The sequence below is a fragment of the Atta colombica genome, unplaced genomic scaffold (genome assembly GCF_001594045.1).
Source record: "Atta colombica isolate Treedump-2 unplaced genomic scaffold, Acol1.0 scaffold107, whole genome shotgun sequence".
Taxonomy (NCBI): domain Eukaryota; kingdom Metazoa; phylum Arthropoda; class Insecta; order Hymenoptera; family Formicidae; genus Atta; species Atta colombica.
This window is the reverse complement of record NW_017259192.1, coordinates 1,394,015-1,400,037: the sequence shown is the minus strand read 5'-3', so window position 1 is coordinate 1,400,037 and position 6,023 is coordinate 1,394,015. Positions and strand designations below refer to the sequence as shown.

General features: G+C 36.8%; 1 protein-coding gene across 3 annotated transcripts in view; it reads left to right on the top strand.

Annotated features, from left to right (window-relative positions):
- Positions 1-1,298: 1,298 nt before the first annotated feature.
- Positions 1,299-6,023, top strand: part of LOC108693050 (tyrosine-protein phosphatase Lar) — a 144,959-nt gene continuing 140,234 nt past the window's right edge. For 2 of the 3 annotated variants that reach the window (XM_018201726.1, XM_018201717.1), the window contains exons 1-2: positions 1,301-1,425; positions 3,543-3,701. The gene's annotated coding sequence lies outside the window, so the exon portion shown is untranslated. Of the gene's footprint in view, positions 1,426-3,542; positions 3,702-6,023 lie in introns of all 3 variants that reach the window. The other variant, XM_018201734.1, reaches the window with a different exon arrangement.

Below are 6,023 nucleotides of genomic sequence, written 5' to 3'. Positions count from 1 at the left end.
TTATTCCCGAGGTTAAAAGCGTAGCAGCGGAGGCAGTTTGGACTTCCCGCCGCACTAAATCCACTAATTTCGGTCACCGACTTTTAGCCCGGTGCATTCGTGTAGCCACCGCGTCGCGCGCGATCGATGACGAGAGGGATACGCCGTTCTCGACCAACGAGTATAAATTTCGCGAGCGCAATCAGATCGGACTTTTACGACGTTAATTCGTAGAAGGCTACAAACGCCAGCTCGGAACTTGATACAATTATCGGAAACATTATTCTCGGGATCTCGATTCTCTTTCGAGAAATGTCGCGTGAATCCGTCTCACTCTAAAAATAGAAATTGTCTTGCTTTTCGATCGTGTCATTTTTGGATTGAGAATTTTCCGAGATCTGCGAATTTGACACTTGATTTTACGTCCGTCATCTCCTTCTGTATTTTAACTAAAATCTACGAGAGCCACTCTAAAAGACAGAAAGTAGACTAATGACTCAAATTGCGAGAAGGAGACTAATTACTCACACACAAGTAGAGCTGATGTAGAAAGAAAATATCTGCGTAACCAAGGACTGCAATTTTCCTTTGCAAATTAACGTTTTCCAACGCCGGCATGGGCGGGCGAGCGAGCGCAACTGTAAACTTTTTACTTAAATTTTAACACGAGAGACGAGAAATGTTAAAACGCGCAATTTTCATGAACGAAGGGTTCACAGTTTTATATAACTTCCTGCTATACGCTTTGTGATTCTTTATGAAACGATCACACGATTTCCAGTGCAAATAACTGAAATAATCTTCATCTAAATACAATTCCACAATTTTATCCTGCTTTTAGTATTGTTAGTTAAACTATTATGAGTATTTTTATTATAAGCAAATTTAATAACTCTTTATTGCGTTTGAAATAAAATTAATGATTTAATGAAATAGACTGCAAGTGTTATAAAAGTTTAAAATTATTTTTTATCATCAAACAAGCTATATATACTGAAAGCAATATCATTGTGCGAAATTAGAAATACCATTTACATGAAAAAAGATATTTACGACGTGTTTTACAAAATAATTCAAGATGAATAGATATTAATTAAAAAGACACTCGCACTTCTCTTGCTTCTTTAAAATATATATTCTGTTCTCTTTAATCGGCGAGAAAAGGAAACCTATTTTTATCATGAAATGCGCGTTAAAGCAAACGAAACCTCAAAATGTGCCTCAAATGGCAGGCTGACCGCACGAGCATCATACAAAAATCCTATTGTGGGCCAAATCTAATCAGAGAATCCCGCATGTTCTTTTTGTTCACAGGTCCGCCGACGATCCTGGTGAAGCCGCAATCGCAGCAGGTAAAAGCAGGCGGGATAGCGAGCTTCTACTGCACTGCGGAAGGAGCACCACCACCTCAGATACACTGGCGAAAGAACGGCAAAAAAATCTCACGTAAGTCCATGTGCACTTTCACACCTTCTTCTTCTTCTTCTCTGTCTCCAATCCAATTTGCGTCTTTGAATCATCGCCACTGCGCCGGTTCGTTGAGAACATTCTCGAGGGTGCGATATTTGATGCTTGCCTTGCGCGAAATCTGTGTGTCTTCTCGTTTCATGAAAACCAGACGTCGCGATGAAAAAGAATGAAAATTTTATCGAAATTAAAAAGTTCTTCTGACCTAGATTCTTCACTCTTCGCTTTCATGTCTTCCTTCCCGTACCGGCTTCTCACTCTCATGCATTTTGCCGCATTTCTTCCTTTATGCATCGTTCTTTCTTTCGATCGATTCTAAGTATTCTTAGTTTTTGCTCAACCGACTTTTGTACTCGTTCTTGACAGAAACTGAACAAGTTCTCTTGGACTTTTTTCGTGAAATGTATCATATTTAATCTTTTTGTCAGGCTCCGCTCGACCAAACAGTTCGCGACAGCTTGACGTTATAGTACTTCCATAATCCAAATTACAGTGTGACCAGGATAGTTATTCCTCGAAAATAGTTGCATAGTGGCCTACAATTACGTCCACTGCATCCGTAATATAATAGCTTTCATAGAATTTGAAATCTGTTCGTGTAATATTCATGAATTTGTGGTTAATTCATTTGACCTTTAGTAAACCAGGAATGCATTTCCATAAATTGAGTGGTATTTTAAGCATTTTGGTGTAATATCTTTTCTGTGTCAATTAAAACGCAACTTTCTAAGTTTCTTGTAAAGAAACGCCAAGTACGGATTGTTAACTGCTGAACAAAGATTTAGTGAAACTTACATTTATCATTCCCTTTAAAAAAATACAATTTAAAAATTAATCAACTAAGTAAGAAGTTTTTTCAAGCTGTATACAATCAAAGTTAAATGTTGGAATAATGCTATATGCAATTTAATTTAAATACTTCAGACATATGAGAGAGATTGCGCGCCGATTATTGTCGGACGCGTAACGTAATCAAATTGAAGTAATAATAATAATAATCATGTCACAAATTAAATTGAATCGTTGATTTGGAGAACTATTATTGTGAAAAATACATTATTATTTCAGCTGGGAATCGAACTCGGATCTCTTTAAAATAAATTATTGCATAGAATTTTTATTCTGGTCTTTAACGTTAACCATATATAATTGGCGGTTCTTCTTACTTAGTTAATTTATTCATATGGCGATTTTGTTTCTAATTACTGTTAAAATTTAAATTTCCTAAAAAAGGAAAAAAACATTTTCAATTTGACAGAAAATTATTGACTAACTAATAATATCAGCAATATATTCTTAACATAATCACATTTTATTTCGCAAACTATCCTTTTTAAATTGTCATGAAATTACGTTAATGTATTTTTGATAATTGATAAAATAATATTTTAAATTAAAATAATTTATCTAATTTATTCATGCTAATAACACTAATAACTCGAAAATCAAATTTTAAATTGTATTACTTTACAAGTAAAAGAATAAAATATATTTACGCATTACTATCTTGAATTAAATGAAACATTTATTGAAAAATTGCGAAATGGCAATTTGAAGATCGAATCTTGAGCTTTGTATGTACACTTTCATACTCGGAAGAATCGTCAAATCCCGCGAGATGATTCTGATGACGCTTGATGATTTTACATGACGTTTGGTCTGATCCGCGGAATGTATGTGCCCGAGCGATCACGATTTGATCCATATTCGTCGACGACTCACTAATCCGAGGAATACCCGACTAGATAATGGCCAGCGACCGCTTGTAACATTCCGGATGCCAATTCGCGGTGAGCGCGGACGGTCGGAGGGAGATGATAACAGGGTCGGCCGCTCGCTCTCGAAATTTATACAGACGCGCGATCCAATTCCCATTCAATATTTCTCAAGCCGCGGAATTGGATACGAGAGGACACATATACATACCCCCTTTTATTAGATTCCGCAACGGTACAATTTTCGATCTTATATCGCCCGTTGCCGCCGCCGATCATTTTCGCCCTCGATCGTGCCGGTATTTTCCTCGCCTTTTGTGACGGGGGTTTTCCTTTTTACGGCGTAGACGTCCGCCTCAATCTTCCGTCTTATGTCGACAGAATCCCAGTCTCGGTACGTGGTGCACCAGTATGAAAATGGTGCTTTACTGCGGATCGAACCTGTCAAGCCGTCGCGCGACAATACCAACTACGAATGCCTAGCTGAGAACGGAGTTGGCGATGCTGTTTCAGCCGAAGCGACGCTCACCGGTTACGAAAGTAAGTAAGATTGTTGTTATTATCATTTATTTGCACCGATAAACGAGCGAATCCCCTACTCTTCAGCGAGGAAATTTGTATTTTTCAAAGGAAGATTATTTTTAATACAATCAACTCTTCGTCTTAACTCTTCATAGGATTTTTTTATTTCAGGCAAAATTTTCACTCTCAATTTCTTAGCACAAATTTCAATTGTTATTAAGTAAAAGTTTTAACATTCGAGTTAAATATTTAACAATGTAGCAGAAATATTGAAAAATAATCCTAAATTTTTCTAAAAAATAATCCTAGATTTTTGGAAAACCTAGAATATATATATAGTAAAAAAATGTAGATAAAAAAGCCCTAATATATCTACGGAGTAAGTAAAAATATGTGTCTACGAAGAATTAATTATCATATACTTGAAAACGAAAACCGAAGAAAAGAAATTGTGCACGTTTTTTTAACTGATTTATCTCTCTCTACTTTTATATGTCTTGCACATTCCCTGATTAAATAACGACATCAATTTTTAGAGATTTAGACACGTTTTTCTACAAATCCTTACTTAGTTACAAATTAAATATATTTTTTATTATCGTCTTTTTCATTTCAAAAGTTCTTACAGATTTATTTATTCTGTGTTCCTTTGAGATAAAAATCTATGTATACGCGTCCATTTGAAAATTGCAAAATGCTGTAATATGCGAGGAATCGCAAAAATTTGTAAATTATCGAAGAACATGTTATAGAGCATATATTTATATTAAATAATTATGATTAAATGAAATAAGCACACGGAAAGATAATTAGATCTTTTCATAAGCATAAAGTTACGCTTTGCAAGAACGTTTTGCGAGCGCAACAGCAAAATATACTCGTATTTTTGAGACATATACGTAAGCCAGCAAAAAGTGATATATCACTCAACCTTGTGGCGTAAAATTTTGCTTTTACGATGGCACTACATGAAAGAAAGAGAAGACCTTTATTCTGAAACTGCATGTCCCGGCATAATTTTCGTCGGCAGACTTTTGCTCAAAAGGACTACGTTATACGATACGATGGAAAGTTCTAGTTTTATCCTTTCGGATGTAGTGGTACCAAGCACACGTTTTGTGTTTTATAACAAAGTCACTTGCCTTGGGGACAGTTTTCCTAGACGATATCGCGTAATAACTATTAGCGCTATCGGGGACGTCGCTACGTTGTTTAATATTTAAAGGAAGCTTCTGGGACAGCTGCTACTGTTTGGTAATGTTCGAAGCTTTAAGCTTCCTATCCCATACCATGGAGTTTGACTGCATTGCGCGCAGATAACGGCTTTGGAACTGTTTACTGATTTAAACCTCACTTAAACGCATCTCGAGTGGACAATGTATCATTCTTGTATGATTTATACTTGAAATAACGACGGTCTCGAATGCTCGATTACATTCTAAATCTTTGAAATTAAAATCTTTTTTTTAATCACATGCTTAAAATGCTGACATTATAACGTTCCTGGAACTTTGCTTAAATGCGGCTGATTACGTCGACACAGCATAGTGAGGTAAATCTTTCTGAAATTAAACAGAAACTTTTGCCCACATTTTGCTGGACTTCTTTCTTCCTCTATTTTCTTAGCTATGCGGTATTTATACGGAAGAACGGTTGGCTTAATGGCGGCCGATTCGACGACCAGACGGCAAACGACGTAATGGAGGGAAAAAAACCATCGCGCCGCGAAACCCTACCTTTTTCCCGAGGGAGAATCTCTTGAACTTTCGTAAAACGTTTTAATTGGCTTGGCCAGCTTTTTAATTCGATTCTAATTTTGCTTCGCGGATACGTTTGCTCGTGATTTCCACGATGGGGAGAAAACAACGCCCGACTGCATTCTTCCTGTATGCTGGGATTTCTTCATTCTGTCTTGTTTTCATTCATTGATAATGTCATGCTGACCAATCCAATACGCGCGGCCAGCTTTTTTTAATCTCGATTGTCGGGCATTTCCTGTCAATGCTGCTCCCATCCGGCAGCCGATCCGGCAGTTCCTCGTAAATCACGGATATTCACTTGATTCCCTGAAACCTCCGTCACGATTTCAATTTATTTGTTATAAAGTTGATTCCGCTCAGATGAATTCGTTCCCACGAGCGCAATAATAATGCACGCGTGCGTGGGCTACTGTGAAATCAGTACACGTCAAATTGAACGTCAGTTTTTACCATGCCGTTTATTCGTACTCCTATTTCATTTGCGAATCATCAATACGCATTGATCGAGAGAGAGAGAGAGACAGAGAGATAAATAGGTAGATATAGATAGATAGATAGAGAAACAGATAGATATATAGAT